This window comes from Trematomus bernacchii, unplaced genomic scaffold (assembly GCF_902827165.1).
Source record: "Trematomus bernacchii unplaced genomic scaffold, fTreBer1.1, whole genome shotgun sequence".
NCBI classification, from domain to species: Eukaryota; Metazoa; Chordata; class Actinopteri; order Perciformes; family Nototheniidae; genus Trematomus; species Trematomus bernacchii.
This window is the reverse complement of record NW_022988082.1, coordinates 871,780-884,492: the sequence shown is the minus strand read 5'-3', so window position 1 is coordinate 884,492 and position 12,713 is coordinate 871,780. Positions and strand designations below refer to the sequence as shown.

Here is a 12,713-nt window from a genome sequence, read left to right as displayed (position 1 = left end):
CAAAACTCTGATCACGGATTTTGACAGACTACGGTCTCAGGTTTCAGGGACGTCTGGAGTCGTCCGTAAAAGGGGGGGTACTGTAAGATTTTAGCACTAGTATCCTGTTAGTTGTTCTGGTTTTAGTGTTTGTCTATCTGTCTTATTTTGATATGACTCTACTCTATCTTTCCAGGTGTCTGCACTTCCTGTCTTTGTGTGTCACCGGTCAGACTGATTGTTGTTCCCGCCCCTGATTGTGTCCACCTGTGCCTCATTACCTAATGTGTGTGTGTGTGTGTATATATATATATATATATAGTCCTTCTCTCCCTTTGTCTTGTGTTGGTTCGTCTTGTCTCATCATGAGATCCATGCCTGTTACCAGAGACCTGTTGTCAATACCTAGTCGAACCTAAGGATTCTATGGAATGTCCTAGTAGATCCTAGAAGACTTTGAAAAGCTTTGTGATCTTAATAATAAAGCATATTACAAAGCAATGGAATCGAGCATCTGAGTTCTTAAGAGCCCATCGTGTCACAGATGTTTGTTTGTATTGCCTTAAGACTATCATAGTTAATGTTAGCTAATCACACTTCATTTCAAGACACCGGAATTGTTATTAATGTTAAACAAATAAAACTTTAAAAGCACTTCACACTACTCACACTCTCTGCGTTGTCGTTCATATTCATGTCTCCTGCTCACTAGGTGGCGATGTTGCAAAACAACTAGGGTCCTGAGATTGCTTATATATTTAAGATCCAAGTCAAGTTTTCAGTTTTGGCGGCAGTTTCTCCTGTTTGTCTTCTCATCAGGGCTCTATAAATAGACAACTACGGCAGATATGTAATATTTAATACAGCCGAAACGTGTATTACAATGCCGTTATGTGATGACTTTCAAAGAGAAAAGCAAGCACACTCGGAATAATGTATTTCATTTTTTTTAAATGTTTTCGGATTTCACATCGCATAAACACCAAATCCCAGCGTGCATTGCGGCTAACCCATCCAATCATCGAGCTGAGGATCTTGCCTACGTCTGTTTCCGGTTTAGTTTATGAACGATGTATTTTGTTATACACACATTCCTTCTCATTTAAATTTAAATTTACATTAAAGTATTTCGTAAGGCCTTCTAACATGTTTTTAAATATAACTACGGTTGTAGTTGAAGAGTTTGCAAATTAACATGAACCGAAGCTGTTTCCTGTTGCAATATACAGTCTATGGTTGCTACAGAGGATTGTGGGTAATGTAATGTCTTCGGCCATCCAAAACTCATAGAAAACGACTTGTTTCTCAGAATTGAAGGGGAAAACGTGACAAAAGCATTGTACACACACTAAAACCTATCAATGTCGTTTAATTAACAAGGATAATCTGGTGTTTTTGAGTTGATGAGTAGTGCAGATATCACTGTCAAATCAATCGACAGTAAGGAGAATACTTACTTCCGGGTGTACAATTCTCCGTTATCCAATGGGAATGGACGCTCACATTGCCTTTAACAGCCGCCGACACAAACGAATGCCGTGCTTCCATGAGCGTCAAATCCCGCCGCAGATGGGAATACATTGCAATCAGTTGAAAGCTATTTGCGTCCGTTTATTGCGTCTGAAGGAGCCTAGGAGCGTCCCAACTGCACGCCTCGGGACCCTGACCAAGCGTCGCTCCTGGACGTTTATGGAGTGAGAGTGTGTTGGCTCTGCTGATTTTGGCTCTTGATTGTATTGACAGTGGTTGCATATTCTTCATACCAAGTCACAAATATGCACGTCACAGGTGTGATCCGGTCCGTCTTCTTTTTGTGTTCAGTAATTTAATGTCACGTCTTCAGATAAAGGTGAACAGTTGATCAGAGACAGCATTTCTCTCTTTCTCTGTTTCTCTCTGAAGGAGAATCAACGATCTCAGGTTTTTCTCAACAAACAGCAGAATCTCTGGTGAGTGTCCTACAAATCTCAAACACACTGAATACTTCTGTTAGAACCACAATCTGATTTAAAGAAATCTCAAAGTAGGACTAATCTTTAAGGAAAACCAGAACTGGGATCTCTTCTAACGTCACATTTAGTGCACTGACTTTCTTCTGTTTTTTATAATTATTTACGATATTTTATTCATACCAAAAACAGAACAAAAACCCATTGACTTCATGACGAGGCAACAGGAAGTGTTGAATGCTGACTCCCTTCCTTCAGCTCTCTCTTGCCCTGTAAGGAATTAAGGAAAACTAACCCACCTTGTTCTGATACATAAAAAAAGGATCATTAACTTAAACTGTGAGGTGGATCTTGAAGTTTGTACTCTGTATTTTTTTATTTCTCTTATCTGATCTTGTGTGCTTTAATACCACATCTTCAAATCAAAGATGATGTAGATTACTCTCTCAGACCGCAGGCTGCAGTGGAGACAAGTCTCTCTGTTTCTCTCTGTTTCTCTCTGTTTCTCTCTGTGTCTCTCTGTTTCTCTCTGAAGGAGAATCAACGATCTCAGGTTTTTCTCAACAAACAGCAGAATCTCTGGTGAGTTTCCTACAAATCTCAAACACACTGAATACTTCTGTTAGAACCACAATCTGATTTAAAGAAATCTCAAGGTACACTGTAAGCCCGGATAAGTTGAATCTACTTAAAAAAATAGAGGAAAGTGGTTGCCTTTAAAAATGTAAGTAAAGCATTATGAAAACTTGAGTCAATTAAACTTACATTTATCAAGGACTTGAATTGTTATTTGAAGTAAAATGCACTTCATGTGAAGTTGATTTTACTTAAAATATTGTGTAATATCAATTGCTTTGCCCAATTATTTAACTTAGAATTTTTTGTTGAAAGTGGTTACATTTCGTATTTATATTTTTTATTCCGTCAACTACAAAAAAGAAAAACACACAAAAATAAAGTTTTACCTTTTATTAAAACTTGAGTGTTTCATTTGGATACAATGAAATTGAGCTTCCTATACAAACTGTGGCAAAAATATTGTACCATACATTTTCCTGAGAACATTTTTCACATGAAACATGAAAGTATAGTAGTCTTTCTATATATAAAAATATATAGATCTATATATTTATGTAGAGCTCTGAAAAAATTAAGAGACCTCTGTAAAATGATCAGTTTCTCTCGTTTTACTATTGGTAAAAACTGGATTAACATTTGTGTTTTATTCTATAAATTAATGACTGACTTATCCCAAACTCCAAATATTCTCATTTAGAGCGTTTATTTACAAAAAATACCAAAAAGTAACCAAAAAAGATGGAGTGTTTTCAGACCTCGAATAGTGCAAAGAAAACAATTTAAAATTCATTTTTCAACAACACAATACTAATGTTTTAACATAGGAAGAGCTCAGGAATCAATAATTGGTGGAATAACCCAGATTTTCAATCACAGCGTTCATGCGTCTTGGCTGCTCTGCACCACCTTTCACATTGATGTTGGGTCACTTATTAAGCCACTCCTGGCACAAAACTCAAGCAGCTCGGCTTTGTGTGATGGCTTGTGACCATTCATATTCCTCTGGATCACATCTGGATTGACCTGGCTGTGGGGCATGGAGCATTGTCCTGCTGGATAAACCCACCCTCAGCTTAATTCAGGTGTGAATGGAGGAAGACCAGATCAAGACCCTGTCATGGAACAGTTGGAACCCCACTGAAAACCTCTGGATGTGATCCAGAGGAAGATGGATGGTCACAAGCCATCAAAGAAAGCCGAGCTGCTTGAGTTTGTGTGCCAGGAGAGACATAAAGTCACCCAGCAACAATGTGACAGACTGGTGGCGAACAACCAAGACGCATTGAAAGCTGTTATTGAAAAATCTGGGTTATTCCACCAAATATTGATTTCTGAACTCTCCCTAAGTTCAAACATTAGTATTGTGTTGTTTAAAGGTGGGGTAGGTAAGTTTGAGAAACCGGCTCGAGATACACTTTTTGTTATATTCCATGGAATGCTCTTAACATCCCGATAGCAATGCATATCTTAAGTGCTTTGACAAAAAATCCATAAAAAAATATCATCTGTGGAAGCCGTAGTACTGTAAAAAGCATGACCAATCATTTTAGCCGGCCCGGCTAAAATAACTGGATGGCCTACCTGCCTGTCAGCCTTCCATCTGTGCACAAACTTATCTCGTGCCCTCATTGGTCATGTGCGCGTTCGTGTGTGTTCGAGGAGGGGCTCTGTAAGGAAGTGGCAGATTTTCTCCGGTTGTGTATTTTCAAATTCTACGCACTCGAGCTGGTTTCTCCAAAATGACCTACCCCACCTTTAATAATGAATAGGAACTTGTTTTCTTTGCATTATTTGAGGTTTGAAAACACAGCATTTTCTCTGTTATTCTGACCAGTTGTAATTTTCTGCAAATACATGCTCTAAATGACTTCTTTGTTTTGTTTGGAGTTTGGGAGAGATGTTGTCAGTAGTTTATAGAATAAAACACAAATGGAAATGCTAACAAGCTTAATAGGTCAAACAGTGCAAACATGCAACAACAACAACAAAATGCAATATTGAAGCCTAAATATTTGCCATATGTAACAGTAGCCAACTTTTCAGAACCCCGTTTCACAATGTAAGCTGATTTTTCAAAGTCTGAGTTTTGGGTGACAGCTCAACTTTACCAAGGTTTACCTGCTGAACAAAGTGGAAAGTGTTTTTCATGCACTTTGGGTACTCCAGTTGCAGGGCATAAATGAGTCCGAACAGGACACAGAAGGCCTGAGGCAGGTTAGCCGGTCCATCCATCACCACATTCCCCTCCAAGACGATTGCCACACTGGATGGGTTGAGCTGAGGATTTTCTCCGACACAGAGGATTCCCAGTGGAGTTTGACTGTACACCTCCTTATCAGCCGCATCCTAACAGAGAAATAAAGAGATTGACATATAATTCTACATCGTCCACCAAAAAGTAGCTTCCACTGTTTATAATGAAAAGCATCATACAACATAAAAACCAAAAGTAATAAATAAAAGGACAATCTGGGCCTTAAATTGGCCTTACGTCAGACGCCATAACTGGATCTGTACATTACAAGTACTAGTTGCAAATTGTGCACCAAATATGGTTTTGTATGTAGCTTGGCTGCCATGAATTTGTGAACATTTGATGCAGACAATCTTCATTATTCACCTACAACATATTTGGTGTTCGGGTGACCCGATTTCCATTTTCAATGAGTAAAAAAAAAATATAAGGATATTTTTGTTCAACCTGAAACTCCATGGGGCTTATTTATTGTGAAGGACATGTGGAATTGTTTTAATTCTCTCACACACACACACACACACACACACACACACACACACACACACACACACACACACACACACACACACACACACACACACACACACACACAGTTTGAACCTGTTTTCCCTTGATCTTTACCCTTTGTAGTGTGTGCACAAAACTATTCCAGAACATTATAAACATTTTACATTTTCTCGAACTGTCTCCCTCGCACCTGCACGCCGGAGGAAGGACTAAACAGACACATAACCTCACATTACAGTGTATAGTGCAGAACTACAATTATCTACCAGCAAAATGGCCAAAAGATATGTATTTTTCGGATTTATTGTATTTTATGAACAGTGACTGTTAAGAATTACAAAATAAAATCGCCACTATCAGTACAGCGCCACATTCCGAACAGGAAATGCACGCAAATACAAAATAAAATCGTACTGACACTCAGACCCGGCGTCATGGGCGGGCCCCATGGGGCCGGGCCCGCCCATCCAGGATTTGGGTTAGTTTGGCTATTATCATTTATATTTATCTGCAACAATGGATATCAGGAAGTGGTTCACGAACAAAAAGAGCTCACCAAATGAATATGGCAACTCAGCACATTAGAAGAAATCAGTTACGTTACCAACGAGCAAGCAAGCCAGCCAGGGACAAGGGAGGCTGGCAATCAATTATATTTTGAAGATAAATTGACTCTCAAGCCGGCTCTCTCACTAACTCCTGCTCTGTGCGCAAGCAGACCGCTGCACACGCTCTCTGCCTTGCTCAATCTCTCTCTCTCTCTCTCTCTCTCCCTTTCTCTCCATCGCTCAACCTCACTCCACCCTGTGTGCGCTCAAGTTTGCACAGCGTTACAAAATGTGCCACAAAACCAACCAATGGAAGTATAATAAGACCGTCAACAGCGTTATGGCAACGTAAAACCCCTCTCTCTCCGTAACAATTCACGAGCGCCTCCCCCCCCCGTCGTTATTTATATATATATATAAATAACGACATCTTGTATTTTAGTTACACCCGCTAGACAACAGTGGAGTTCGAGAAACAACCGTGTTTGCCGGGTGCACCGCGGCGGGGGTGGGGAGGTTCCAGCCGGGAACCTTCACCCCGCTGCGGGACCCGTGGTGGGACCCCTGAGTCAGACGGTGCGTCTTGGTCACGCTTCATATCGGCCGGCCCGGGAAGGAAGAGACACGCAGAGTGGGGGAAGTCCCCCACCCCAACGCAGCACACCCTCCCGGCCATCAGAGTCGAACCCGCAGTTCGGAGGTACCGACCGCCAGAGCACCGGCACTAGGCCGGGCCGGTGGAGGACCTCCGATGGTGGGTCGCGTTTGCCATTCGATCAGTGAGAGGAGAGGAGAAAAATGCAATAAGAATTGTCAAAATCCGTTAATATATGGATGAGTGGGGGGGGGGGAAACGGCTGGACACAGGCCGTGGGGGGACACCCGAGACCGGGCTATGTCCCCGTTAGAAGGAACCGGGTGAAATAGCCAAAAAAAGAAAAATGTATAAAACCGGGGAAATAGGGGGAAAAGTGAAAAAAAAGGGTCCGAAAATAGGCACTCGTGAGGCGGGCAGAGTCCCCTGTCAACTCCCGTTACATTCCTCCATGGTGTCATTTGAGCGAAAAATGGCTAAGTCAACTTTTACGAGAACCAGGATGGGGGGTTCAAAAGGGCTTGACCAAGGCCGACCCAAAGTGCATGGTGAGCGGACTCATCACCTCCGTGAGAGTGGAGGTGTCCTGAGAGTGGAGGCCTGCAGGCAGACCCCTCTCAGGCTGACAGGCAGGTAGGCCATCCAGCTATTTTAGCCGGGCCGGCTAAAATGATTGGTCGTGCTTTTTACAGCGCTACGGCTTCCACAGATGAACATTTTGTATGTATTTATTGTCAAAGCATTTCATATGCATTGCTATCGGGATGTTAAGAGCATTCCATGGAATATAACAATAAGTGTTTCTGAAATAAATGACATACCCCACCTTTAAGGGACGTTAATCAACAACATCTGAAAACGTAATGTCGTCGCTAATGTTAGCTAAATGGCGTCTCACCAGATGTAGTAGCACAAAGCAGCCGTCCAAGCGCCAGCCTCCTCTCCCTATGATGGAAGCCTGAGACAGCCCGTGGCAGGGTTCTAGCGTCCAGCGTTCAATGTGGGGTGGGGCTCACACTAAAAGAAAGGTGACGTCTTTCAGTGCACACGAACAAGTGAAAAAAGTACAGCACTATCTGTTTAAAACTATCTGCACCTCGTAGCCTACTATTGCTCAGTAAAAGTTAACAAAAGCGAGGGAAACACACATTGCCTGACTGCAGTAGCGTAGAAGTGCTGCAGTTAAGTGACGTAAATCAACTGAAAACTTAATGCGGTCGCTATTCAAATCTAGATCCCTCTGCCGGCTCCATGATCACACTGCGGGGATTTTTTCCCCCCTAATGACCACCTAGCAGCACATTATACCGCTTATTACACGGCTACATACTAAAAAAACAAAACAAATTATTCATAATATCAATTTTAAAATGATTTCATTGACTTAAAAACGATCATAATGCTTCCGTCAAAATAAAAAGTCTGTTCCACGGCGCACCAACGAATGGAACTGTAATTCAGAAAATAAACGGCAGCATTGATCGAGTTTACCTGTAACTGTCAAAGTCTGTTAACATTTTATTTTCCTCTAACAAGTACTTAAACAATGCGAGAGAAGCCCACACCGTGTTCCCGCCAGTTGATACTTCCTGTGGCTGTGACACCCAAAAGTACGATAATTCAACCAAGCCGTGTTAGCTAAATGGCACTCACCAGATTCAGTAGATAAGGCAGCCGTCCCAGCGTCACCCTCCTCTCCCTCCTTTGGAAGCGTAGACAGCGCGGTGGAAGGGTGCAAGTCAGGTGCAAGTCCGGCGTTCAAAGTGGGGTTGCGTCCGACTGAGAAATTGCGAGCTGGAAACGTTAAAAGATCCTTCTCTTTCCCATCATGCATTGTGAACATGACTAAAACTTGATAATGTAAAGCTAGTTAACTTAAAATTATTGACACATTGCTTAACTAACACATGTCAGTATTATATGCTTACATTTGATAGTAATGCAATCAAACTTAAATAATGTCAGTAATTTGTAATTCATTATTTAATTAGATATGAACTCCGGGCTAACAGTGTAGGATTACTCTTTAAGAAAAACCAGAACTAGGATCTCTTCTAACGTCATGGAGTGCACTGAATTTGTCTTTTTTAACTTGTGTATTGTATATTAATTAGGGCTGTCAGTCGATTAAAATATTTAATCGCGATTAATCGCATGATTGTCCATAGTTAATCGCGATTAATCGCATGATGTCCATAGTTAATCGCGATTAATCGCAAATTAATCGCACATTTTTTATCTGTTCTAAATGTACCTTAGAGGGATATTTTTCAAGTTTGTAATACTCTTATCAACATATGAGTGGACAAATATGCTTTATATGTTTGTTTATTATCATTTGAACAATGACAAATATTCTCATGAATATTAAACACAACAACCTCTGAACATTACAAATATTCGCCTCAATTCAACCTGGAACCTCTCTCATACAATAATAGTGTGTGTGTGTGTGTGTGTGTGTGTGTGTGTGTGTGTGTGTGTGTGTGTGTGTGTGTGTGTGTGTGTGTGTGTGTGTGTGTGTGTGTGTGAATGAATGTGGAGACACTGTGATGGATCGTTGGAGCTATGTGCCGCTCAAGGCATATATGCTCGAACGTGTGCTGCCTGGACGCTGCAATCATGTAGCGCGTACTATCCGTGCTGAGTGCGCTGACTTTTCGTACAATGTCCCACTGTCTGGCTACCTGCATAAAGTCAAGTGCTCGGCGCAGTTGTCGGCGAAATGTCATTGAAACAGCTCCTTATATCCGTTAGCGCAGCTAGCTAGCACCAGATGCTAACAACAACAACACGTAAGGTGTGCCTCGCTCGCGCGAGTCGCGCCACACATACACACTCCCTCCCGGTCCTCCCGATGGCCAGTCCGGGCCTGCCGGTGAGCGTGGAAGTGTGGTCTGCCACAAGCGGGCGGCAGGAGCGGGGCTGTCAGCATCAGCTTGTTGATGGTATTTTAAACTCGATGCGTTCTGAAACTACGGGGCGGCCGAGGACAAAAAATACACATGCGTTAATCGCGTTAAAATAATTAGTGGCGTTAATTTTTTTTTGCGTTATTAACGCGTTAACTTGACAGCCCTAATATTAATATTTGTTTATTGTAACTTGCTTTAGTACTTTGATACTATGTAAAAAATACTTTATATAGCTCTCTCCCAGTATACAGTATTTGATGACGCACTTTATGTCGTAAAACAAAATGTTAAAATCTCTCTCTCGTGTTAACCTCAGGGTTAGACCTTATTTCCGGATAACAATCACAAACACATTCAGAAAACCGTTGTTCACAAAAGCGATGAAAGATGGGTCAGTTCCTAGTTTAAGAACTCGTGCCTGCACAGATAGATTACCATATATGGTGTTGAGTTAGACATCAAGCGTCACACCTTAATCCGAATTCATAAAAAAAACTTGAGAATTCTGGGTAAAAAACTGAATGTTGTAAATAATTTGTTATCAATCCAGAGAATACGTATTGGAATTTTTGTTGAAAGAAAATCTGAATTCTTTCTTTTTTTTAAAAACATTTGAGAACAAATTCAGAATTCAGAAAAAACGAATTCTAAGAAGAAAATATCGGAAATCTTAGAGTGAAATCAAATTCCCTGAGAAAACTCTGAATTAATTACATTTCATTTTTGGCCATTATCATTTTCCTTTTGGCAGAACCACTGACCTCCAGACCACGGGACAGGAACGGATGACATGCTGAGTAATTTCCTCATTTTAGAACTAGTTCCTGCACAAACCATATACCAAATGTGGTGTTGAGTAAGACTCAGAAAATAAAGTAAGAATTGTCAGACTGTACAAATGGAGTTTGCCCTGAGCAGTTTGTGTTAGCAGCCACCAGAGGGCAGCAAAGATAACAGCATGCAGCTCACCCTGTAGTATGAAACAAGGGGTTACGTATGGTAACCCTTGTTATATAAGCACAGGTGGAGCCCTCTACTGGTCTCTATGGGTACTACCCTTTGATCATATCATGCAAGCATTCATCCACTGAAACTCATAACCGTAGCCGGCCCCCGGGCGGGCCTACCTGAATGCGCGCGCATCCTCCCGTATAAAAGGAGGCCTCGCCTCCTGACTGTCATCCTACACTTCTCTTCAGCAAGCAGCATAGGACCGACAGGGCCCATGAGTAGAGGGCTCCGCCTGTGCTTATATAACAAGGGTTACCATACGTAACCCCTCGTTATATCTCTTATGCCCCTTTCACACCAACGTGTTTTCAGCGCCGGCTCGGAGCTGGAGCCTGAAAAGTACCGGTTTTTCCTCTTCACACGGCAGCGGCGCCGCCTCATAGCTCCGGAATCCAGTTCGTTTCCAGCTCCAAAAAATTGTCGGTCTAGAAGCAAGACTCCGGAGCTAAGAGGCGGCGTCGCTTACGTCTCTCTTACGTTGAGGCGTGCAGGAAACTAAACCCACCTCCCCTGAACATGGGTCGACTGAAGAGTCTCGTCATGCCAGCCTACAAGAAGTAGCGCTGAGCAAAGTATTATTGGATACCTGTAAATGTAAATAGGTGCTAATGTATACCCCTGTAATTATGTTGTGATGTCCTTTTTGTTTCTGTTTGTTTTTATATGTGTAACTCAATGTACCGCAGGTCTCCCTTGTAAAAGAGATCGTTGATCTCAATGGGATTTTTTAACCTGGATAAATAAAGGCTACAAACAAACAAACAAACAAAGTGACTAGAAGGCAACCACACACTTATAAAAAAAAACACACTTTCTAAAGTCAGGCAACACTAACCAGTAACCAGGCTTCTTGTGATTCTGTTTATTTGTACCTTACTTTGACCATCCGTTCGCTGTTATTGATCATTGTGGAGAGCAGGCAGACGTTTTGTTTGTTATTATAGCAGCTATCGGATGGAAACAATACATGGGCTGCACAGGTTGTCATGTCCGACTATCACAAGTAGAATCGTAATGAAAAATACGCCGATAAAATGTGCCTGGAGAAAACGGCTTATGCCACAATAGGATAGCAATAGCAAGTAGTTAGTTTAGCTTCGGTTGCTATGCTAACATCACCCATTTTATAACAGAGAAACTTTCATAGCAGCGTTGTGATGCCAAACAGCGTCAATTCAGACTGACACACTTAAGGGGAACTGGGGATATGTATCAGCTGCTTGTGTGACAGTCAGACAGTGAATACTTTAGAGCGCCCGCTGCCATGTGAGCTAACCCGGAGCTAACGGGAGAATAAACTCCCGTGGAAGAGCAGCCAGCACTGCAGCGGTCGGTAAATGCCGCTGAAACACATTAATAAACAATGAACCACGGCACTCTGGAGAAAAGTATAAGGTTGGAGAAGTCGTTATTTAATTTAATCTGGCTTCGTATGATTAAAAGCAACACGATCATCGACCTGACGCAGTCCCCCGTTGTTGTTGTGAGCGCCGTTGGGGAGCAAATCAGCGATGTAAACGGTGACGTCATGACGCAGCAGCGGCAGCACCAGTCGGGCTCTGGGCGGTGTGAACAGAGCGGGAGCAGAAAAGGGAAACCGGAGCTAAACCAGAAAAGCTCTAGCTCGGAGCTAGAAAGGGAAAAGCGCTTGTGTGAAAGCCGCATTACAGGCCCCGATGTATACACGCGCTGTCGTCCCAAAACAACACTGTTCCATCTCACTGTCTCTGACCGGCTTTCTGGTTAGCAGCCGATGCGCCTCACTCACCTCTCCCTCGGTCGTAACGTGGAGAAAGTTGGGGCTGCGGCTGACAGAGCACACCCTGACGCGCTTACCCCGCGGAGGTGTGCTCGGAAAACAGCGCTGAGGGCTCCCACCCTCCGCCCATAGGCGAACAGAGAGAGCCCTCAGCCCTGTATGGGCTCACTGTGCATCACCTCCCCCGAGTCCCTAGGCAGCACGGGGAGAGCGGAAGTGCCCCATGTCCCACACTCAGACACGCTTACCCCGTGAAGAGTGTGTATGGGCTAAAACATGTGTGGAGGACTCAAGCAGGGGGAAAGAGTCCTCCAGCCCCGTATGGGCCCAGTGCGTGCTCCGTCCCCCGGGACCGGGGTCTGGGAAAAACGTGCACGCACTACGTCCGGGGAGGGGGTCAGATGCCCACTGACCCACAGCCCCCCTCCCTCCTCACCAGTCCTGCGTTGCCCCAGCGAGCACAGACGATGAAAAGGAGCCAGACATGTCCAAGAGATAAAACTTTATGAAGGGGTCTCCACACTCACGCCGTTAAATAAGGCTGTTGATACAGCCACAGCCCGTGCTGAGTGAGCACGGACCCCCGTAGGGCAGGCTCTCCCCGCCTGTCCGTA

At 43.1% G+C, this 12,713-nt stretch overlaps 1 protein-coding gene across 4 annotated transcripts in view; it reads left to right on the top strand.

Annotated features, from left to right (window-relative positions):
* Nucleotides 1-12,713, top strand: part of LOC117474907 (stonustoxin subunit alpha-like) — a 70,606-nt gene that overhangs the window by 43,593 nt on the left and 14,300 nt on the right. The window contains exon 1 of one of the 4 annotated variants that reach the window (XM_034120939.1): nucleotides 1,918-1,928. The exons of 1 other annotated variant lie outside the window; for it this stretch is intronic. The gene's annotated coding sequence lies outside the window, so the exon portion shown is untranslated. Of the gene's footprint in view, nucleotides 1-1,917; nucleotides 1,929-2,369; nucleotides 2,511-10,181; nucleotides 10,205-12,713 lie in introns of those variants that run through there. 2 more of the 4 variants (XM_034120938.1, XM_034120940.1) reach the window with 2 other exon arrangements.